This window comes from Dendropsophus ebraccatus, chromosome 3 (genome assembly GCF_027789765.1).
Source record: "Dendropsophus ebraccatus isolate aDenEbr1 chromosome 3, aDenEbr1.pat, whole genome shotgun sequence".
Classification (NCBI taxonomy): domain Eukaryota; kingdom Metazoa; phylum Chordata; class Amphibia; order Anura; family Hylidae; genus Dendropsophus; species Dendropsophus ebraccatus.
Window position 1 is genome coordinate 41,636,242 of NC_091456.1, and position 25,286 is coordinate 41,661,527.

General features: G+C 44.6%; 1 protein-coding gene across 4 annotated transcripts in view; it reads right to left on the minus strand.

Annotated features, from left to right (window-relative positions):
• The window catches only part of ADCY4 (adenylate cyclase 4), a 79,067-nt gene that overhangs the window by 50,620 nt on the left and 3,161 nt on the right, over nt 1–25,286 (minus strand). The gene's annotated exons all lie outside the window — the stretch shown is intronic.

A 25,286-nucleotide genomic window follows, 5' to 3' on the forward strand; every position in this document is an offset into this window, starting at 1 on the left:
GCACTTTAGAAACCTGTACATGATAACCAGTGCAACTACTATACTGATATGGGGCCGTGCAAGACCCGAGGACCTGATTAATTGCACTGCCAGGCCACATGAACGATGACAGAATAGTTTGTGCGGGTATTTAAATGTGTCGCTATCGGCCACACATCCGTTATTAGCACGGCCCAATTATTGGCTGAATGAGTTTTGAGTGTTTCTATTAACTCTCCTTGACGATATAATGACTCTGTACCACCACCTTGATGCTCCCGAACTGGTATTTAGAATGCGGCACGGTGGGGTGGGCAGTCAAATCGGCTTGGCCTAGAGCACCCATGCCCTAGGTCTGCGGCACCTCTCTCCCTGCCTCCATCCAGCCCAGAAAGTGATGGGAGGCGGGGAGAGAGGCACCACAGGCCTAGGGAACTATTGTTCTAGGCCATACCAGTTTGACTGCCCGCCCCACCGTGCCACGTTGATAAAAGTTGTTTTTCTTCTAAATACCGGCAACAGGAGCTAATCCCTGAAACAGGCATGGCGTGAGGAGCTCTACAAGGTGGTTCGGGGGCAGCAAGGTGCCGATACAGAATGGCTTTAATATGACTGTTCCAGAGTGGACACCATTTCTCGTTCATTCAATGCAAAGGCTAATCTAACTTATCTATACTATTCGACTATAAGGGAGATTTATCATTGCTCTACACCTCAAGTCATGCATGTATTTGTTGCACATTTTTGCGCAACAGTTTGTTTTGCTCAAGAATTTGCAACTTCTACAACTGTGGACTGTCATCTACAAAACACATAACACAGGCAGCTATAAACTAAGCTCTCAACATCGATTGTCGTTTTACATCCTTTACTTTGATGAAAGTCTGCAGTCAAGACAACGCTGATCCCAAGATCTAGCGTGATGACTTGCGCCTCTGTTATGAAGCCACTAGGGATAAGTAAGGTGCAACTTCTTTTATCATCATTTATTTTTTAAGGGCCCCTGATTCCAGAGAGCTGTACATGTGATAAGGGGTTAACATGCAGAATGTGCACATACAGAAAGTAACATCAAGAGATGACAAGAATGAAGTGTAGATCAAATAGAACTAGTATGAGAAATGCCCCCCCCCCCCATGCCGTGTGCGCCATGTATTTTGACAGTTTCAAAAAACTTTCTATTTTTTTTTTTTTTGTATCACATATGGAATGTCTTTTTTTCCATTTGAAGATATATACACCACCACCACTGCTGACCTGCCGGTCTCCTCTATCTCCCCTTTCTGCTTAGCCAGTTGGTGGCTTCAACAAAGTCCCGCCCCAGTCACTGAATGGCTGATTGGCAGTATTTGGAACTGGGACATCAAGGAGACCAGCAGGAGACTGGAAGTGGTGGCTGCGGAGGACCTGGACGTGCATAATGTTTTTCTATTATCTTTGCGTGATTCCCTGCTGGCAATTTTTTATTTTGCCTGGACAACCCCTTTAATGGGTGTATGATTAGTAAGACAGCATTTTACTTGTAGATGGTCATTTAGGATATGTGGGATATGCTGGATTCTTATTTTTAAGCTGCCATTTTGAAGTACATGTAAATTTGCATCTAATTTGTATTAAAGGAGAAATGTAAAAAAAAAAAAAAAAAAAATCAATTAAAATGCAAAGTGCGCTTGCAAAAATAGGCAGTCTGAGACAAAACTCATGACGTATATAAATGACCTGAACAGGGCAGCTGACTACGATCAGGACATGGAAATCAATGGGGCCCTTGCTTGGTCGGATACATTGGCATGCTATTATGGAATTTTGCCATCACATCCCGTTCCCCCCATACTCATTCTGTCAGTGGTGTTAGCACAGCCTATGCACGGGCTGCTGGACACTAGGATTGTGTTGAGCAGCCCCAATATAAAGTACATAGGGGGACCGGGACCCTAGTCTGTACAGTGCCATTCAAGCAAGTGCTTGATCAGAGCAGGGGATCAGGAACTGCAGGGCTACACAAACGGTGGAGCAAAGGGGGTTGTGTCGCCCCCTTATTGCTGCCCAGTCAATGGAAGTTGAATGGTGAATAAAATATAAATTTATTTTAATAACTTTAGATTGCAAAGTAATATAACTTTATTAAAGCAATGTATTCACAGGATTTTTTTTTTTTTTTTTTCAAAACAGCGCATCCGGAGTACAGTAAAATCACACGTACTTAATCTGCTGCAATTGGCCAGGACAGACCCAATGTGTACAGCAGAGAGGAGGTGGGTGCAGCGGGCAAGGATTAGCAGTGCTCAGGAGGCTTGGTACCACCCCAGGTGTGCCACACTGACTTACATACAAGGTTTGCGCACCATAACTTGGGAATGGTGTGACAGATTAAAATACTATGGTGATGATAGATTTCTGTAATTTGTGAGGTGGGCTTAAACTTTGAAATCTTTCTTGTGTTCCCCAAACTATTCCTGATCAGTCTATCATAGTTTAGGTAAGTGACACATATCAAAGTAACATCCACATGAGTGCCAGAAACCTAGTATCCAGCAAAATATTGCCAAGAGCATGGGTCTCCAAACTGTGGCCCTCCAGCTGCTGCAATACTACATTTCCCATCATGCCTGGACAGCCAAATCCAAAGCTTTACCTGTCCGGGCATGATGGGAGTCAGGGGGATAGCTAGGATTCATGGGGCCCCGTAGCAAAAAACTATGGTGCCCCATGGATCCTGTACTGCCCCCACCACCCATGCATATACTCACATGACCCGAAGGAGGATGGTGCCAGGCAGTGTCTCTGTCAGGGGGAGGAGGGGGCTGGAGAAGGAAAGTGCAGGCAGGGGGATGTTGGGTTAGGCAGGAGATGCAGGCGGTGGCCACTAATGGCATTGCCTGATTCTGTCACTGCCATGCAGAGCCACTGTCTCTCTGGGGGAGGAAGGTGCTGTTGGGGAGTGAGCAAATCCACCCGCTACTACCATAGAGACAGACCATGTGTTTTGCCATCAGGGGCCCAGGCCCCCCTGCCCCATGGCAGTTGCATGGTCTGCCTCCATGCAGGCCCGCTTCTGCCATGAGGCGGAATGAGCATTCCGCCTCAGGCGGCAGATTCTGCGGTCCTGCAGGGGGCGGCAAAATGTTCCCCCTGCTGTCATTTTAGTTAAGTTTCACTTAACTAAAATGACAGCAGCCCCGCAGCCGCTCACATGTCCCGCAGCAGCCGTCCAGCCGCCCACACTCACGGATGTCCCCCATGTCCCGCCGGGCTCCAGTGACGTCACCCAGCAGCTCTCATCTTCCTCCAGGCTGTGGTGAGTGCCAGGGGTCGGCAGAGGTCGCGTTCAGGCGTTCGGGGCGGCGATCGGGACGGCGGGGGGTGAGTGTGGTCAGCAGGGGGGGTGGCGGATGCCGGTGTTGGCGGCGGTATTCGGGTCGTTACGGACGTGCGCGGGGGGGGGGGGGGGGGCGGCCAGTGAGGGGGCGGCCACCTGAGGTTTGCCTCAGGCGGCGGGAAAGCCAGAATCGGCCCTGCCTCCATGGTAGCTACGCCCCTGATGGGAGTTGTGGTTTTTCAACAGCTGGAGGGCCGTAGTTTGAAGACCCATGGCCCAGAGCATCACACTGTTTGCCTTCCTCCCAAAGGGCATCCTGATCTATCCGGAGTCCGCAGTGCACATGCATCAGTCATTTACATGATAGGAAAGAAAACATGATTCATGCTTACAGTGGCACCTGTGCAAATGTCTGATAGATCAGCTACTGTAGATGACTGCAAAACAGCAGATCTTGTATAGTATTTAACTATGCATTGGTTAACATCTGCTAGAAGGACAGTCAATGACCTAACAATGGGGTCTTGGGCGCCCAAGCAACACTAATACACTATGCTAGGCTTAGGGATAGATTAAAGGGGTTGTCCAGCAAAAATCTTTTTCTTTCAAATCAACTGGTATCAGAAAGTTATATAGATTTGTAATTTACCTCTATTAAAAAATCTCAAGTATTCCCATACTTCTCAGCTGCTGTATGTCCTGCAGAAAGTGGTGTTTTATTATCAGTCAGACACAGTGCTCTCTGCTGACATCTCTGGCCGGGACAGGAACTGTCCAGAGCAGCAGAAAATCTCCCTTGAAAACCTCTTCTGCTCTGGACAGTTCCTGTCTCAGCCAGAGGTGGCAGCAGAGAGCAGTGTGTCAGATCGAAAAGAAAACAACATTTCCTGCAGGACATACAGCAGCTGATAAGTATGGGAAGATTTGAGATTTTTAAATAAAAGTAAATTACAAATCTATATAACTGTGAAAGAAAGTTAACTCCTTTAAGGGTACCTTGGGCCCCGGGCTAGAGAGTAGGCACAACTATACAATGGGCTTGTAGGTAATGCCAATATCCGCTGCCAGGTCAGGGTGAAGAAATCCTATCAATCTCCGGAACTGGATGGCTTCCTCAGGCTCTATTCACACTGTATACACAGTTCATTTAAATAGCCTCTAAAGGGGGGGGGGGGGAGGGCAGAGCATTAGCTTAGCTATTGCTGTGCTTGCATAATGTGCATTCAAATACAGCAAAAATTCCTACACAGCTGAATAATACAATCTTAAAGGGGATATCCAAGATTAAAAAAGCACTGCCACTACCTTGCAAAAACAGCACCACCCCTGTCCTCAGGTTGTGGGTAGAATTACAGTTCAGCTTCATTAACTTTTTCTAAGTCTGGATAACCCCTTTAAAACTCTAAAAATGCAGTAGACTCACATATGATCTGCAGACAACATCCATGGAGTCTTGGCCAACAATCCACCACTTGCTCAGGAGCTAGAGGGGGAGGGGTTAGGGTTACAACATCAGCACTGCTGCGCTCCCAGCCCAGGTCAGAATGGGGGTTAACTGTTTCAGCTCCACTTGTCATTTCTCACAGACTCTTTGGAAAATTAAAGGTGGAATCTGATTGGTTGCTAGGGGCAGCTGCAGTTTCACTTTACGCCATGTTGATAAATCTCCCCATATATTTGTAAAATATGTATTTTTTTAAAAGTGGCAAAAAAAAAAAAAAAAACTAAAAAAACCTGCAGCATAGTACAAAATAAACATTATGTAAAATCACCCTAAGGCCGTTTTTTTTTGAGCCAAAACAAAGGGCTGATTTGCCAAGTTACACGGACTGATTTGCCAAATTAGTGAGCGCCGATCTGCTAGATCAGCGCTGTCCTACTGAGCCCCCACCCCTCCCCCCTGCTTCCCGCAGCCACCTCTGACGCTTCTGGCCCCATCTCTTCAGTGACAGGCTGCTCAGCTAATCACTGGATGAGATGGGACAGCCCTGCAGCCAGTGATTGGCTGAGTGGCTTGTTAGTACAGATACGGGGCCAGAAGTGTCAGAGGTGGCCGCGGGAAGCAGGAAACGAGGTAGCTTGGACATATAGCTATACAAGGTCGGCAGCTGATTATTGTTCAGCAAGTTGAAAGACAATGATCAGCTGATCATTTCTTTGGCTGATCATTGTCTCACACAGAGCGATAATGCCATAATTTTTTTCCTCCGTTTTTTTGCAAAATCCGTTGTCTGTTTGTCCATCCGTTTTAATCCCTTTTCCATTAACTTCCATTATAAAAACGTAGTCAACCTCATTTTTGTGTAAGGCTAGGTTCACACTGCGTTTTTGCAATCCGTTTTTTTCATCCGTTTTTTGCAAAAAATGGATGAAAAAAAACCTGATGCATTTATCAATTTGTCAATGGAAAAACGGATCAAAACGGATGCACACAAATGCATCAGTTTTTTTTCCATCCATTTTTTGCAAAAGTAGCGTTTTTGTGTCCGTCAAAAAAAAACGGATCCGTTTTGATCCGTTTTTTTCTCAACTGAAGTCAATGGAAAAACAGATCAAAATGGATGCACACAAATGCATCCTTTTTTTTAAAATCCGTTAAAAAAAAAAAAACGGATGAAAAAACGGATTGCAAAAACGCAGTGTGAACCTAGCCTTAGGGCTCGGCCACACTAGCGTTTTTCTTTGTTTCTAACAGATCCGTCTATATTAATTAAATGGATGAGCATAAACTGATGAGCAGACTGATGCAAACTGATTGCAAAATGTTCATCTTTTTTAATGGTCCGTTTGTATTTTGGCTTAAAAAAACTGACTTTTGTACATCAGTTTGCATCCGTTTGCATCAGTCAGCATCCGTTTTTCTATCCGTTTATTTTTCTTCTTTGGTTTCTTGCTGCTTCTGCGCATGCTCAGTGCAAAAATGGATGAAAAAAACGGATGTGAACGGAAATACCTTCCGTTTTAGATCCGTCCTCGTTGACTACAATGTAAAAAAAAAACGGAAGTGCACTTTCCGTTCGTGATCCGTTTTTTTAAGCGGAAAGAAAAATACTGCAAACACTATTTTTTCTTCCGTTCAAAAAAACGGATCTTGAACGGATTGCATGCAAACGGAGCACAATTAGGGCAAACGGAGCACACTAATATATCATGGGAGTCTATGGGGATTTTAACGGATCCGACAGTTTCCGTTTTGCTTACTCCAAAACGGAAAAGGTAGACGGAATGGTGCCGGATGGTCAAACGCTGATGTGAACGTAGCCTTAGTTAAAACAAAAAATAGATCCGTTTTGATGTGTTTTTTTTTTAAATAATGGAAGTCCATATTAAACCGGATCCTACGGATGCACACAAATGTAATATGTTTTTTTCATCCGTTTTTCATCAGTTTTAGCAAAAAAAACGTATTACAAAAATGTAGTGTGAACCCAGCCTTAGGCGTTTTTGCAATACGTTTTTTTTAACCCTGTTTGATCCTTTTTTTTTTTTTTTATAATGGAAGTCAATGGCAAAACGGATGCACACAAATGCATCCGTTTTTTGTTAAAAAAAACAAAAACGGTTAAAAAACAGATTGCAAAAGAGTTCGGGAAATAGTTTGAATGTTTTTTTATTCACCACATAGTATGACATTTACCTCTATGTGCCTTTGTCATGTGCTTTATGTGTGTTTTTTATGCTGTCTGATGCATGTTGCTTTATTTACTGGATGTTTGTGTCATTTTTTATCTCCCAAAGACCTTCATTGTTTTTTTTTTCCAGCGTAAAAAAAGGCATGTGTAAATGTGTGGGGTGATTTGTGTTGCATTTTCTTTGGTGGTTTTTCACATTACAAAACTAGAATCATGTCATTCAAAGAGGAATAAGTCAATCACATGATCTGCGAATCACATGATTGCTAATAGGAAAACTGCCCTAGGCTGGATCTATGGATTCACTTTGGTCTTTGTTTTAGTTAAAACCAGTAGTGGAACTGGCACAGAGAAAAAATATAGGATAATTGACCCATTTTTATTTCTCGTGATGGATAACATGGAAAGCCCATTCACTATAGTGGACGAAACATAAAGATGACAGCTGAAAAAAATAATCCCGCTCATTGATATGAGGTTATGAGTCAGGTAAAGGACCAGTGGAGATTAGTCATTACCCCAACAATGGAAGCACAGGTGTACATAGACATTATAGACCCTTTCTATTCCATCAATAGAAAACAGGTTTGGTGATGATGACGCCATCTTTTATTATGATAATGCGCCTTTTCAAAGTGCAAATTGTGTTAACCCTTTACTGCTGCAGAACGTTTTGGCCCTTATGTCGCTGCCTGCTGTCTTCTGTGACTATCCCTTCCTATAATAGCTTGAGGCATAGGGAAATGGACTGAAAATCTGAAAAAAAGTCAGGCTAGCCAGGACAAACCATAAGAATAGATCAGGAACAAAATCACAAAACAGAGACAGAAGAAAATGCCAGGTATAGCACAACAACCAAACCAAATCTGAAAGGGAAATCTGGGTGACAAACAGAGGTGAGTAATACAGCAGGCAGATAAATGGTGTGTGGCTAGAAAGACCAATCCCAGACACCTCTTTAAAGGGGTTATCCAGCGAAAAGCGTCTTCTTTCAAATCAACTGGTGTCAGAAATGTATACAGATTTGTAAATTACTTCTATTAAAAATCTCTAGTCTTCCTGTATTTATCAGCTGCTGTATGTCCTGCAGGAAGTGTTGGATTCTTTCCGAGACAGGAAACTCTCCTGCTTTGGACAGTTCCTGACATGGACAGAGGTGGCAGCAGAGAGCACTGTGTCAGACTGGAAAGAATACACCACTTCCTGCAGGACAAACAGCAGCTTATAAGTACTGGAAGACAAGAGATTTTTTAAATAGACATAAAATTCAAATCTATATAAATTTCTCAAACCAGTTGATTTGAAAGAAAAACATTTCTTTAACCCTTTCATTGCAGATAAAGTGCTATATAGAGCAATTCAGAAAGACAAGAATAGGGAGATTTAGAATGCCAGGGTTTGATCTGACTGACCCAAGACCCCAGTCTCCTGACAGTACCCCTGCTCTGCTCTGGGCAAATAGAATGGCATCTCTTTATGCCCATTTCTCCAGCAACCTAGGGAAGCCTCGCCAGGTCCCAGGAGATGGCTAATAAAGGCTCTGGTGTGTCAGAAGAGGAGCATGCTGGCACAGGCGTAGGTAAACATGTTATACCACCACTGCCCGGGTGCAGGGTTGTTGGGGGCCTGCAGTTGCCGGCGCGGATTCCTGGGCGGCGCGGATTGCAGGGGAAGAAGGGAGGTAGCCCCGTGCTAGTCGCTGCGCTGTCTCTTTCCTTTCCCCAGCAGCGTCTCCTGTCCCTAGCACTGAACGCTGCTGAGCTGCTACTGGGAGAAGGAAAGAGAGAGCAGCGGCAGTGATAGGTGCCGGGACATTGCTGTGTGATAACAGTGTCCCTGCACTTATCAGAGCGCTGGGCAACCAGGGAACCCGGCAGTGCGTGGGCATGCCGGGGAGCGCGGGCGGCAAGATGTGTGGTGGGGCCGCGACTGCTGCTGTCATTTTAGCTAAGTTAAACTCAACTAAAATGACAGCGGTGAAGACCTTGCCGCCCCCTGCAGGGGCGCAAAATCTGCCGCCTGAGGTGGAATACTCATTCTGCCTCATGGCAGAAGCGTCCCTGGATATTTGAAAAAATGTTTCCTCCTCTCTGCTACAGCAACTCTCTCTCTGGTGGAATAAGCGCATCCATGCACTACATAAGTCATGTGTAGAACCAAATCTGAAAGGGAAATCTGGGTGACAAACAGAGGTGAGTAATACAACAGAGTTCAGCAGGCAGATAAATGGTGTGTGGCTAGAAAGACCAATCACAGACACCTCTTTAAAGGGGTTATCCAGCGAAAAGTGTCTTCTTTCAAATCAACTGGTGTCAGAAATGTATACAGATTTGTAAATTACTTCTATTAAAAATCTCTAGTCTTCCTGTATTTATCAGCTGCTTTATGTCCTGCAGGAAGTGTTGGATTCTTTCCGAGACAGGAAACTCCCCTGCTCTGGACAGTTGCTAACATGGAGAGAGGTGGCAGCAGAGAGCAGTGTGTCTGACTGGAAAGAATACACCACTTCCTGCAGGACAAAAAGCAGCTTATAAGTACTGGAAGACAAGAGATTTTTTAAAATAGATATAAATTTCAAATCTATATAAATTTCTCAAACCAGTTGATTTCTTTAACCCTTTAATTGCAGATGAACTGTTATATAGAGCAATTCAGAAAGACAAGAATATCTGCTACAGCAACTCTCTCTCTGGTGGAATAAGCGCATCCATGCACTACATAAGTCATTTATATCAACAGGGGAAATATGGAGCCAGAGGTGGTCTCCCTCAATTCTAACTGCTGATCATCATGCCAGGTTCTTTCTGAGTCTGGGTTCACACTACGTATATTTCAGTCAGTATTGTGGTCCTCATATTGCAACCAAAACCAGGAGTGGATTAAAAACACAGAAAGGCTCTGTTCACACAATGTTGAAATTGAGTGGATGGCCACCATTTAGGGGACAAACACACTTGCCGGATCCGCAGTGAGTCCTCTCGCTGCGGATCCCGGCCCTATTCTTTCAATGTTAGATAAAATCGCAGCAGGGATATACATCCCTGCTGTGAGTTTGTCCCCAGCCCGCCCCGTTAACCCCCCGGCCGCCGGAGCATATACTTTACCTGATCCCGGCTCCGGCTTGCTTCGGCGTTTCCCGGAGTCTTCAGCAAGTCGGAGCCGGGATCAGGTAAAGTATATGCTTGCTCCAGTGCCCGCCCGCAGCCCCGATCGCCCCCCGCAGCCCCGGCCGTCTGATCACCCTCCTGCAGCCCCGATCGCCCCCCCGCAGCCCCGATCGCCCCCCCGCAGCTCCGGCCGTCTGATCGGTTTTGGTTGCAATATGAGGACCACAATACTGACTGAAATATACGTAGTGTGAACCCAGCCTAAAGAGGGATTTTTTTTCTTCAAGAAACAACACCTTGTAGAATTGGAGATTTCTATGGTTGTTAAAAAAAAATCCCTCCTGTTGCAGAGCACCTTGATTATGAAAACACAAAAACACAGCCAAGTTTCTAGGAAAGTATTTAAAAAAGTCCGAAAATATTATCCCTTCAAACAAATATACAGTTAGGCTTCCTAATATATGACTTAAAGTGACTGTACCACCAGGCCCAGGCTGAAGCACTCGTACCAACACTAACAATAAGGACCAAAAATGTATCTATTATTTATATTATTATTATTACATAATTGATATATTATATGCCGGTGTCCTAAAGGAAGTACAATAGTACTAATGTCAGGACGGGACTCCTAATGTCAAGACAAGGTGAAGCCCTTACGCTAAACCCGCTAAAGGACGGAGTCCCAACCCCAGAACTTAATTGGGCCAGAGACTCCAGTCCCCAGTTACATCACAGAGTTGACTGGCCGTGCCGGCCGCCAGTCAGCATGACATTATAAATAATACCTGAGCCGATTGGCCAGGAGGTGTTGAGGCCCTAGCCGTGGCAAGAAACTATGGACGCCGCTGGCATGCCCCTAGCAAGAGGCTGTTGACACTCTCCTGGAGTGCCGGGAGCCAAGCCTGCTGGCCGGCTCCTGACAACTAAAGTCTTAAAGTGACTGTACCACCGGGCCCAGACTGAAGCACTGGAGGTGGGCCGACCCACACCCAGTCGGAAGAAACCCCAGCCCCTCCATGATGTGAGTCCATTAGAATCAATGGAACCCTATCATAGAGGGGCTAGGGTTTTCTCTCACTAAGGGTGGGTCGGCCCGCTTCCAGTGCTTCAGTCTGGTCCCGGTGGTACAGTCACTTTAAGTCTGAAGTTTAATCACTGGCCTGTGTTCCAGGGGATGTACAAACTAAGAAGGGAGCCTTAGACATATGCTTTCTGAGAACAGTAGTGATAAGTAATTTTTAACATCAATAAATATTTTTACGGTATACTAGGAGGTGAGTATGATACCTGAGAAAAATATACTCTGTTGGTCGCATACATGTTTCTATAACAGGCCTACCAGTGGGTATTAATAAACAATACAGTCTAAGTAGGCCATATTAAGTGAGGTGAACATTACTCATGGACAACCCAGAAACAAATATACATATGTCAACTGGAGGTAAAGATGAACCAGCTAATCATATGTCCTAGTTATTGGGAATCTATATGGAAAAACATAATATGAAGGTCACATATGGCGAGCACTAGCTGGATAATATCCAAATACAGTATTCTGCAACTTTTCCACATGGCCCAAATGCTCATATTCACATTTATTATTTGTTGTAATGATAGGTACGCTTTAAGGGAAGTGGTCAGGTCTCTTATTTATTTATTAATATGCAAACAGAATAGTTCTTGGCCCAAAATGACCGGAGACATAAATACTGCAGAGCCACCAGAATATCCTATAGGGACTAAATGTACAGTAACCAGTAGCGGACTACAATAGGTCAGTTTCGGGCGATAGCCCGGGGCCCTGAACTCCTGAGGTGCCTATGGCCCCCCAAACAGACTTATGTTCAGCCATGATTTGCATAAAAATTGCTGCTTTTTTACCGCAATTTTGTACAAATCAGGGCAAAACAGCAGCCGGGAGACAGTGCAGTAACATTAGAGAATATATCGAAGGACCTTATCATGTGACAATGATGTCACCACAGGTCCTTACAGGCTGCATTATGGAGGAAAAAGACTTAATTTAGTGCTGCCATAGTTACAGTGGGATGGGGAGGACTAAGCTTGGTGAACAGGCCGGGGCCCATAGTAAAGTTAATCCGTCCCTGACAGTAACTATAGTTATGGGAAATCAGTTGTGTATATAAAAACACTATGGCCCAGATTTATCAAAATGTGTAAAATAGGAACTGGTATAAACCGACCATAGTGATCAATCACAGCTCAGCTTTAGTTTCCCCAGAGCTGCGATAGCTTGCTATGGGCAGTTCACACCAGTTTCTATTTTACACACATTGATAAATCTGGGCCCATGTGTACCTGTGCTGAAGAAAAATGAATTACCTACATTTAAATCAAGGTAATTCAGGTCCTGATTTCTGGACCTAGATGACAACTGTCTATTAATAATAATAATAATAATAATAATAATAATAATAATAATTATAATTCTTTATTTATACAGCGCCAGCTGATTTTGCAATGTGTCAATTTTGGTCCCTGTCCCCATTAGGGCTCACAATTAGTGATGAGCGAGCATGCTCGTCTGAGCTTTGCACTCATTCGAGTATTAGGGTACTCAATGGTGCTCCTTACTCAGACGAGCATCGTGCGATACTTGAGACAATGGCATCTTCCTCTTCCTGCATGTTTGGCGGCTTTTTTCAGCCAGTCATCATGCAGGAGAGTCTTTGGGAGCTCGTAGCATCATGTGGGAACACTACATATCCATAGCCTGATCTGGGTATGTAAAAATCAGGTCCTGCGATGCTCGCTTCAGACGCAGGCTGGAAGAGATTAGGGAGAGAGCTGCTGCCTGTCAGGGAGAGTGTTAGGCAGGGAATTAGGGCCCTATTCCGCCGGACGATTATCGTTCGCATAATCATTAACGATTAACAATCTCAAACGACCGCTATTGCGAGAGACCTGAAAACATTCACTCATTTCCATGGAACGATAATCGTTACTAATGATCGTATTTGCGTTTTTACTTCGCTATTTCTTCGCTATTGCGTTCGTATCTACTGCGAACGACCAAACGACTTCTTATTCAATGCGAACGATTTGCGAATGACCAACGATAAAAATAGGTCCAGGTCTTATAAAGCGATCAACGATTTCTCGGTCGGTCATTAATTGCATTTCAACCGAACGATTATGGTTTAGATTCAATCGCTTTAACGATAATCTGAACGATAATCGTCCAGTGGAATAGGGCCCTTAGTGTGCGGTTAGGCAGGGATCCGACACAAAGAGCCCAACAGTCCTTCTAAGGGCTTAAAATTTTCAAAACATATTTTTTTGCTACTCTTGGCTGCTGGCTTGGACTTGTAGTGCAGCTGTCAGTAGTCAATTTGTCCTGTTGCTGACATTCTCTTGGCTGGCTGGGATCTGTAGTTCAGCTATACCTATCCTCACTGTGCAGTGTCCTGTGCAACGGGTGCCTTAAAAAAAGAAAAAACAGCACCAGTTACACACATACTCTATACGTCTACCATGCATGCTGCCTCCTTTTTTTACGGTTTACAGGTTTTCAGGTAACCTTCCCTGTGCAGAGCTTTGGTCCCCTGCAAAAATGCTCGAGTTTCCCATTGACTTCAATGGGGCTCATTACTCGAAACGAGCACCCGAGCAACGGGAAATATTCGTCTCGAGTATCAAACACCCTAGCATTTTAGTACTTGCTCATCTCTACTCACAATCTAAATTCACTTTTGGTGAGAGAGGAAACCGCAGTACCTGGTGGAAACCTTACAAAACTACAATCATCAAGAAATGGCAATGTATCTTGGTTAATTTCAAAAGTGAAGTGTAGTCCTATCCCATTGTCATTTATTTCACAGTCCTATCATGTCTTCAAACTAATCTACACTCTCTGACCACAGAACAAAGATGTCATCAACAATGATCATTGATACCGTACAGGTTTCCCAGCATGGTAAGACTAGCATAGGCAGGGGCACATGGGCTCCTCATCGCAGTACCCCATAGCTGGTGGTAGTACTGCTACAAATAACTAACAATTTTTATTGATACATTTTTGCAAGAATTCGTAAAATGAATATGTTTCATCCCTGAAAATGAAATCCTATCTGAGAAACAAAATGTGGGATGTGGAATAGAGGTATATAATGCTTTTACACTGGTGCCTTGCAGTAGGGTGTTCTCATACAATGTAAGGCCATATTGAGGAGGTCCATAGTGTCATGTGCATAGGATGGTAGAGCCATTACCAATTTAGTATGTAATCAATATAAATAGCTTTTTGTGACATCATTTCTTTCCCCCCAAGACTATGGGGCTTCCTTTGATGGGATTATTTTTAGTGGAACATAAAATTTAGGAACAATAGGTGTCCTAGGGCTGAGAAACTGATATTCATTTTCATAAAGGGGTTTATCCTCCTTAGGTCTGATAAGTAGCACAAGCTCTTCCCTATACTGAGTTGTAGGGTCATTTGCTAATGTTTCATCGTTATCATCAAGTAATTTTCACCCTTGTCTAAGGTTTTAATTTCTAGTGAGTTCTAGTAAGTGAGGAACTGTCCAGAGCTGGAAAGGTTTTCTATGGGGATTTGCTGTTGCTCTGGACAGTTCCTGTCTCGGACAGAGGTGGCAGCAGAGAACACTGTGTTAGACTGAAAACAAAACATTTCATGAAGGACATACAGCAGCTGATAAGTATGGGAAGACTTGAGATTTAAATTAAATGAATTAAATGATACATCTATATAACTTTCTGAAACCAGTTCCTTTGAAAGAAAAAAAATTGTCGCTGGATAACTCCTTTAATGAATACATCATTACATAACGTTTCGCCCTGGGGTGCTAGTCTATAATTTTTTTGGTCTGCAGTGAGATGATTCTCGCCTCAGAAGTCAAGAGACTAAGGACCAGTTCACACTGAGCAAGATCGTCGGAATCCCACCGTGCTCAGTGTGCTGCTGTAAGTGAATGGAGAAGGCGCACGCTCGTCCGCTCTCCGCTCTAAGAACTAACATGTTAGTTCTTTGAGCGGAGAGGAGAGGCAGCGGATGAGCGCGCACCGTCTCCATTCACTTACAGCAGCACACTGAGCACGGTGGGATTCCGACGATCTTGCTCAGTGTGAACTGGCCCTTAGGGGGAGATTTATCAAACATGGTGTAAAGTAGAATTGTCTTAGGGTCCTATTTCACGGGCCGAGGAGGGCCCGATCAACGATGTAAACGAGCAGCGATCTGCTACATCGCCGCTCGTTTACTGGGCCTATTCCACGGCCCGATGATCGTTGAGCGAGTGCTGCAAGGACATCGTTACCGATGTCCTTGCAGCCCTTGCAGCAGCAGTAATACATTACCTGTCAGGGCTTCTCCGCGCTGTCTTCATCCCAGGGTCCCGCGCGCTCTATCTTCTGAATGGCCAGTCAGCTGACAGGCCACACTCAGCCAATCACAGGCCGCGGCGGTCCCGGCCTGTGATTGGCTGAGCGCTCCGTCAGCTGACCGGCCACTCAGAAGATAGAGCGCGCTGGACCCGGGGATGAAGACCCGCGGAGGAGAAGCCTGGACAGGTGATGTATGCTGCTGCTGCTGTCAAATCGTCGGTCGCCCGCCTCGCACCGCTATTCAACCGAAGCGATGCGCGGTGGGGGAACGATGATTTTAGGTCTGCCCCTAAATGAACGATCAGCCGATGACACGATCATCGGCTGATCGTTCTCTCTATTTCACCGAACGATAATCGGCCGAATCGGGCCAAATGCGGCCGATCCGGCCGATTATCGTTACTGTGGAATAGGGCCCTTTGTTGCCCCTAGCAACCAATCAGATCCCATCTTTCATTTTCTAAGGAGTCTGTGAGGAATGAAAAGTGGAATCTGATTGGTTGCTAGGGGTATTTAAGACAATTCTACCTTACACCAGTTTGATAAATCTCCCCCTAAGACTAAGTAGATCCCTAATTCCTGGGAATCTCCTGCTTCTAGATCGAGAGCACCTTGATCACTCCTTCCAGTATAGAATCAGATCATTCATTACGGTTATGCTTTTTATACTGCATGTGAACCTCATCTTCAGTCTTTCTTATGGTGCGTTTACACAGGCAGATTTATCTGACCAATTTTGGAAGCCAAAGTCAGAAATGGACTTGAAAAGACCTTTATGACCTGCACCCTGTTTATAGTCTGTTCCTGGCTTTGGCTTCAAAAATCTGTCAGATAAATCTCTCTGTGTAAACGCACCATTAGTTGGATATACTACTATTAATACCTGAGATCTGGCATACATGTCAAGGCTATGTTCACACTCTGTACAAACATTGGCTGTTCTGCCGTAAACGGACATTTTTTAACACTACCTACGACTGGAATTAATGATCATGTACATTGATTCCGGCATAGGGGGGCCTTATAAGACGGATGGAGCGGTTCGGCCGGCCTCCCGAAGACGACGTCATTGTCACAAGATGGCGGCCGGGGGTCGACACGAATGCGGTAAGAATAATGCACCAACACTTCCGGGTCTAGCGTGGGTGGGGGGAACACGGGGAAGGGGGACATTTGCATACATAACACACATTAGAAATAGAGATGAGTGGACTTTCAGATTTCTGGTTCGTGAGAACAAGAACTATCGGCGTCGGATTCCCGCTGTCTGCTCGCTCTGTGCAGCGGGTGGATACCTCCTAAGGAACGCCATTGGCCATTGGCTGTATCCCAGTTTTCCAAGCGTTCCTTAAGAGGTATCCACCCGCTGCACGGAGCGAGCAGACAGCGGGAATCCGACGCCAATCGTTCTGGTTCTCACGAACCAGAAATCCGAAAAGTCCGCTCATCTCTAATTAGAAAGTTGTATAACTTTGTAATGTGTGTTATTTTGTGAATAAATGTTTAGCGCTGCACTACCCCTTTAAACAACATCTATTCACAGTGGAACCACCTTTTTGCTTTCTCTTTTAAATATTGTAAGCAATTGTAGTCTTAAATATCCTAATGCTCAGCGGTTTTAAGATGGTTAGAGTCAAGCTTCATCATCATCATCATCCGTGCATCTTCTAATGCCATATAAATGTGCAATTGCTTGAAAATATTCCAAGCCATTGTAAACATGCCTGGCCACCAGCGTGTATTTCTGCAAAGCTCTTGTCCGTTCCCTGTTGCGTGTAAGGATCTATTCAGGCTCTGTCCTGTGATATTATACAGCTAATGAGATCTGGGCGCCCACTCTCCCCCCGTCACTAATGAGAGACTTCTGCATAGCGTTGCTAGAGGACTTTTATCATGGTTATTGAACCATACCAGAACCAGCATATTCCTTGCAGCCGAGCTGTCATAGTAAACTTCCAGCGCACGACCATCATCACTAAATTATTCTAATGAGCCACCTTTTATTTGCATTATCTTTCCCTTCAACTAACAAGCAATTAAATGAGATGGTAGGGGCCGGGCACACTTACCCATTCAGTCCTAAACTGTCCCTGTACCACTGCAGCCGGTTCTGTAAATGAACCATTCCAGGAATAAGCTGACACCATTGTGTCACTACAATGCGAGATCATTGTGGTAGCGACATTCCTGTTATTGCAGGATTTAACTAGCGAAGTACCACTGTAGTCCTTGTACTATACAGCGTGTCAAAAACAATGTTGCGGCTTTGATTTTACGTTATGAACTGTTCGTATTGCGCTGTAAAAAATTATCCTGCAGCATCAGGATACATAACTTTGGTGTAAAGACAGTTGTACCTCCAGGCTGGCAGGGAAACACATTCATAGGTGATGGCATTTACATCACCTCCTGTATAAGCCAGAATGGCCCTAATGCTTCAGTCATTCATTTGCCTTCAGCTTTACATGGAGAATATAAAATGAATTCCTTGGGTTAAAGGGGTTATCCACCTAAGAGCGAAATCATAAAATGCTAGCTGGTCTTACTCACCAAGTCCCACAGAGTATTTTGAGCTGTCTTCTGTCTTTCTAGCTGCTGCCATTCCTGAGCTACAAGTTTTTCTAAAAGCCGATTTATAACCAAGATAGGAAACTACATTTCCCATCATACATTTCCTTAATTGGTCCATATGTGTACTCGCTCCCTTAGCTTTCTTTCCTGTCCTCTGTTGTCATTACTATTGCACAGTAAACACAGGGCTGTTTTTTTCACTGATTGTGCATCACATCACCCCAATATGTATTCCATACAGTAGTGGACTATAATAGGGGCGTTTCGGGCGGTAGCCCGGGGTCCTGAGCTCCTGGGGGGCCCATGACCACCCAAAAAGACTTATACTTCCAGTGGTGTACTGTCTCCTGGCTACACTTCTGCCATGATTGGCAAAAAAATCACTGTTTTTTTATGGCAATTTTGCACAAATCAGGACATCATGACATTATCTGTCCTGTACTATGAACACCAGGCTAGTGCTGCCATAGTTACAGTGTTGTGGGGGGACCCAGGCTTGGTGAACAGCCCGGGGCCTATGGTAAAGTTAATCCGCCCCTGATTCCATACTAGCTGATGATGTAGCAGAGCTGGCATGTGCATGATGTAGCTATGTGCTGCATAACAGGCATCTGTTTACTGGGGGGTGTAGTGTAGGTTTAGATCTCTGCTTGCTAACTGTGAATGAAAACATTGTAGTTCCATCCAGACTCTAAGAACATTCAGAACACTTACAATATACAGAGCTGAGAAACAAAGACAGGTACATATGCCTGCATTCACTGACAGCAAGCAGAGATAGAACTACAAATTTTCATATAACAGTAATCTAGGCTCAGGGACACATGTAAGTCTATGGAAGCAGCACAGGTGCATGGAGATGATGCAGATAATGTCTCCTGTGGGTTACGTTACCAAGTCAATAGACAAGGTAACCCAGCCGCTAGAGAGGAGATCACAGATCCTGTGACTATAAAGGAAGGGGGAAGAGGGAACTGAGTGTGGTCAGAGTGGACCCAGAGTAGAGGATTTTATATATCAAGAGCCGATAAGAATGAGAAAAAAAAACAGGGAAAGGGTACAAGATAGGTAATATATGTATATTAGACATAGGTGGTATTGGGAAGGGGTAATATTAAGAATATTGTTTTTGTTACCCGGATAACCCCTTTAAGGATCATGCAAACAGCAAAGAAAACGTTGGTATTGTTGCGAACACTGTAGATGGTACATAGCGCAGACACCCAAAATATTCTAATGAAATTCCTTCCAAACATCATTATTCATGTATATGATTGAATTTCCTTCTGGGAAGCTGAAGATCGCTGTTCAGGGTATCGGTATCAGGATATACAATACACCTGCTATAGGCCTTTATTGCAAATCTCATGTGTTTTATTGCTTTTCCAGCCGTCATGTCCTTCTTTATTGTTGTTAAGCCTAGTTTGCTAGAGAAGGCAGTTATTACCTCTCTTACACTTCTCAAGATTCCCTGTTGCTTGTCGGATAACCCAATAGGCTATAAATTATGGTCCAATGAAGCGTGTCTGCATGGTGAGGTGGAGGACTGTCACACTAGGGAGGGGGAGGATTCTCCGGGTCACCAAGTGAAAGAAAAAGCAATGGTGTCTTCTACTGTGGCTAAAGTTGTTAATACAACTGCTTACTGTTCCAGGAAAATTCTTAAAGTGACAAAACTATTTAGATTTTTTTAATATATATGTATAACGGCATGAATAATCCAGGCGACCTATAAGAAGATGGATCTGTATACAGCTGTAATATTTATGACAAGGGATGAACAGGGTGTCATTTCTTTGACCCTTGAGTGATTATATTTAGAAACCTTAAAGAGGTTGTCCAGCCAGGACTCATTTCTGTTCTTTGCCCGTAGTAGGGGTCAGAGAAAAATAAATAGCCTACATGCAGTGTCCCAGAAGCCTTCTCACTGCTGGTCTGTGTGTACAAAGGTGTAGTACGGCACTGTATTCACATTGATTTCAGGTCTACATGGTATTTTGAGGATGAAGGGTATATGTACCTCATTTCTGTCACTTTTTCTATGTGAACTATTCACTGACAACAAGCAGAGGCTGCTGGTCACTTAAGGGTTAACTGTGTACCTGATTTTATACATGTAATCTATCTTCCCCCTGCTTGAGGATCCAGTCTAAGGTTATTTCCAGGGCAGCCTTTTTCTGCTGTTACTCTGTCCAACTGTATCCAGAGCCAGAGAGTCATCTTACAGGGGCCTGGCCCCTGGCCAGTGCCTGGTCCTGTGCTGCTGTACTGCTGTTTCCTGCGCTCTTGTGTTCCTCACTGCATAATCATGCAGCGCTAAACCACCATAGGTGCAACTACACATGAGGGGAATGTACATGTCCACGCTGAAAGGGCTACCACTACAGTCTTCAAGTCAAGTCCTGCGTTCCACTTGGAGTCGTCTAGTCAAAAGTTGGAGAAGCTGCATTTTTTTTGCTGAAGTGTGCCTCTGCTTTTCCTCACTGGCAAACATCAAAGTTCACATACTCATCACAGCACAATGGATTCTTTTCCATGAGTACTGGTTCTTTCTCTCTAAGACTTTCAAGTCATTACAACAGATCCAAAGTTTTTAGGTACCTCTCCAGAAGAGTACAGTACTGTATGGACCTCTCTTAGTAGTCCACCTTGTCACTCTTGTGTAACGAACTCTTTAAGGTACTGCAAGTCAGAGACTTATCTCAAACTATGCAAAAGTCTTCTAAAACTGATGCACAAAGCAATGTTTACAAGTGTCTTAAAGGGGAATTAACCAACATACCTGGATACACATGCCGCTTTGAGTATGTCCGCAGCCCGCCCCGTTAACCCCCCGGCCGCCGGATTTATACTTCCCCTTGCCCCTGCTCTGGCTTGCTTCGGTGGTTCCCGACAAGTCCCGCTCAGCCAATTATTGCGGTGCGGCGGGGCAGCGCACTGATTGGCTGAGCCAGGGGCGTAATTAGAAATGGCTGGGCCTTATAGCAAACATTTGATTGAGGTCCCCCTCCCTTTCTGACTGACAACTGAGCCATCAAGTCTAATCATAATTGCAAGTGCTCGTCAAGAGCATTTGCAGTTAAAGGGATATTTTCAGAACCCGGGAGGCCTCTTGACTACTCGGAACTGCAAATGATGACAGCTCAGGAGCAGGGAACAGGGCCCCCTGATGCGGTGGGCCCCATAGCAGCCGCTATGGCTGCTACAGTGGTAGCTACGCCCCTGGGCCGAGCGGAACATGCCGGGAACCCCCGAAGCAAGCCGGAGCGGGGACCAGGTGAAGTATACGCTCCGGCAGGGGGGGTTAACTGGGCGGGCTGCGGACATACTCCCAGCGGGATGTGCATCCAGCTGTGAGTTTGTCTGCCATTGAATGTACAGGGCAGGATCCGCATCGGATCTCGTTGTGAATTCGCAGCGAGAAATCCGCTGGGGATCCTACATGATAGATAGAGGGTAATAGGAACATTTTACAAAGTGTGTGTTTTGGGACCTTGGGAAGAACTAGCTACCACTCAAGCACCGTGACAAGTGCTGCAGCGGCACATCAACGCCCCTAGCTCCTGCATTTACCACCTTGCAGCCCCTCTGTCACCGCATAAACTTAATAAATGGACATTATTTTTGTCACTCAACACACCCCAGGAATAAAGCGAGTCATGACTAGGCAACTTCTTTAAAGGGGTTATCCAGCAAAAAGCGTTTTCTTTCATATCAACTGGTTTCAGAAAGTTATATAGATTTATAGTTTACTTCTATTTCAAAATCTCAAGTCTTTCAGTGCTTATTAGCTGCTGTATGTCCTGCAGGAAGTGGTGTATTCTTTTAAGTCTGACACAGTGCTCTCTGCTGCCACCTCTGTCCGAGACAGGAAGTGTCCTAAGCATGAAAGATTTTCTATGGGAATTTGCTGCTGCTCTGGACAGTTCCTGACATGGACAAAGGTGGCAGCAGAAAGCACTGTGTCAGACTGGAAAGAATCCACCACTTCCTGCGGGACATACCGCAGCTGATAAGTATGGGAAGACTGGAGATTATTAAATAGAAGTAAACTATAAATCTATATAACTTTGTGAATTCATTTGAATTGAAAGATTCCCCCCCCCCCCCCCCCCCCCCCCCCCCCCCCCCCCCCCCCCCCCCCTGCTGGATTACCCTATTAAGTTAGAGTATAATTTATTAAATAGAAATAAACACAGTATGGTGTATATATAGTCACATACTGACGGTGAATTAATTCTGTGAAACTAAAGAATTCTGAAAAGCTAGCTATGCCATAAAGGCTCTCTCGGGCTCTAAGCGCTAACTGTAATATGATGTAAAAACGATACAGGATAGCGTGTCGGTTATGTTTACTCTGACATCACTTACAGTATCTCACAATCAATATCCCACATTATGTGCTTCTGCTGCCTAGGAAACTAACATGTTATTCAGACAAGGTCTGGTTTTCAGCAATGCAACACCTGAATATCTACTTTGTATTTCCACATATGGCTCCCACAAAATACATTCTCTCTCCACATGACCTTCAGTCAGGCGCTTGTTCTCTTATCTTAGGGCAGACATGTCTTTTTACACTAAATACCAGTGTTCCATAGTCTTCTTTATCCTTGAAATCAACCATTAAATTAGCAGCTGTATAACATGCAACACCATGAAACTGACCCAATGCAGCGTACACTAAACAAATTGTGAATCATTCACAGAGTATTATGTAAAAGGTAGCAAAGTCTACGGAATCAAACCTACTATCTGTGCTGCGGTCTATGAGCCTGGCTGTGAGATCAAAAGGATCTATTTTATCATTTCGACTGGTGATATAGCCCATCTCTTAGCTTCTTGTTCAATTTCACACACATTGTTAGATTCTTTACGCTACCTCCCAGGTAATTTTGTCTTCTAACCCAATTTCCAGCTCGTCTGTCATCTGCTGTCCTACTTCTTTGGATAGCTCGGCCTCGGAATGCTTCCATTCCATATCATGGGAGATAATCTTTGCCATTACATTTCATCTCATGTGCGAAAAATCAATAAGGTTTTCATATTGGCCACCATTTTCCCGCAAACATGTTCTGTCTAACAGGAGTGGATGGAAAACACAGAAAGGCTCTGTTCACACACTGTTGAAATTGAATGGATGGCTGTCAATTAATGGCAAATATTTGCTGTTATTTTAAAACAACGGCCGTTGTTTTGAAATAATGGCAGTTCTTTACCGTTATATGACGGCCATCCACTCAATTTCAACATTGTGTGAACAGATCCTTTCTGTGTCTTCAATCCACTCCTGGTTGAGGTTACAAAATACTGACCAAATACTGACTGAAATATAACTGTGTGTAAACCCAGCCTTAGGCTATGTTCATGCAACGTATCTTTTCGTAAAATCACGGGCGTTGTACGACGGCTGTGATTATTACGAAAAGATACGTTACCTTGCCGTGTATGGGATCCCGGCCGGAGCGTATACACAGAGTATACGCTCCGGCCGCGACCCGTAGCGGCGCCGCAAACAACTGACATGTTCACACAATAGAGCAAACGGCTCCAGACGCTTGATCTATTGCGTGCTGTGGGGAGTTCTGATGCAGATGCGCACGGATGCGCCCGCACCAGAACTCTGCGGCCCGAAAGATCATCCGGCCGCTACAGCAATACTGGCTGGGATGATCTTTTCAGAGACTGGCTGTTCCGTGACCCGGGTGACGGAACGGCCAGTCTCTTACTACATGTGAACATGGCCTTAGGCTGTATTTAAGAGCATTAGTAGTATGGCCGACAATTGTGCAAAAAAACTTTGCACATTTTCCTGCAAATTGTCACGGTAGGTAGGGATCAGTGCAGCCCTGCTATCACCCATCACTGTCCCTACCTTCTTTGTTGTTCCCCCCTAAATGGCACCCCCCCACCCCAAAACTGTGCAACGTTCCTGATCAGGGATAAGTGCATAATATGGGGGGAGAGGTCAACAGTAAATTGGCATGTATGAGCAAAAACTCTAGCCAGAAGCAAAAAACAGATAGCTTGCCTAAGGGTCAAACCAGAAAGACAAACAGAAAACTGGTCAGGCTGGCCAGGTCAATACAAGAAGGTCAAAATCAGGTCCAAATTGTCAGACACAGACTGGTATCAGGATACAAGAAAAAGGAGCATAGAACAAGGAAATGTTAGTGAGATTTAAAAGGCCCAATCATGAGCCAGCAGGTAACCTGTGTACACAAAACTAGGGAGGCATGGAAGCCCAACACTGGACCTTATTTGGTCCAGCGCCCCTGCCTCCTGGTTGTCTACCTGCTCTGCGCAGTGTGGGGACGTATGCACGGACATTGCCACAGGCCCGTTTCCCTGACAACCTGGGGTGGCATTCCCAGGCTCAGAGGTCTAGCTAGGGGTGACACAGAGATGGGGAATGGGTAAAGAGGATCATGTAGAGCTCCTGACACAAATTGCAGCAGTTGTGTGTTGTAGTTAGTGGCTAAAGCGTACCTATCATTTAAAAAACTAAGAATGAAGGGGCAGAAGCCCTTTGCAGCGCCTCTGTCTCTTTGTTCTATCGATTGTCAGGAGTCTCAGCACTCGTACCCCACAGATACAAATCTCTGACATGTCACTATGACATTTCAAAAGTTTGCTTTAATGATAGGTCCGCTTTAAAGGGGTTGTCCAGCGAAATTTTTCTTTCTTTCAAATCATCTGGTGTCAGAAAGTTATATAGATTTGTAATTTATTACTATTTAAAAAATCTCAAGTCTTCCCATACTTATTAGCTCCTGTATGCCCTGCAGGAATTGTTGTTTTATTTTCAGTCTGACACAGTGCTCTCTGCTGCCACCTCTGGACATCTCTGGCCGAGACAGGAACTGTCCGAAGCAGGAGAGGTTTTCTATGGGGATTCATAGAAAACTGAGATAGAGTTCCTGTCTCAGCCAGAGGTGGCAGCAGAGAGCAGTGTGTCAGACTGAAAATAAAACAACATTTCCTGCACGACAATTAGTAGCTTATAAGTATGGGAAGACTTGGGATTTTTTTATAAAAGTAAATTACAAATCTATATAACTTTTTGGCACCAGTTGATTCGAAAGAAAAAGATTTTCGCTGGGCAACCCCTTTAAACTCCCCAGTGACCGCTGTACAGGGTTTTCATGGCAGCCATTTAGCAGACATCTTCTGATGTGCAGCATGTTTAAGGTGATGCTTCAGAAAAGGAATACAGTGCTAAGCGCAGTACAATGGCATCAGGGTACTGGTCAGAGACAAAGTTTGAGTCTGATTATTAAACTTGTTAAATTACTTGACACCTTGTGAAGG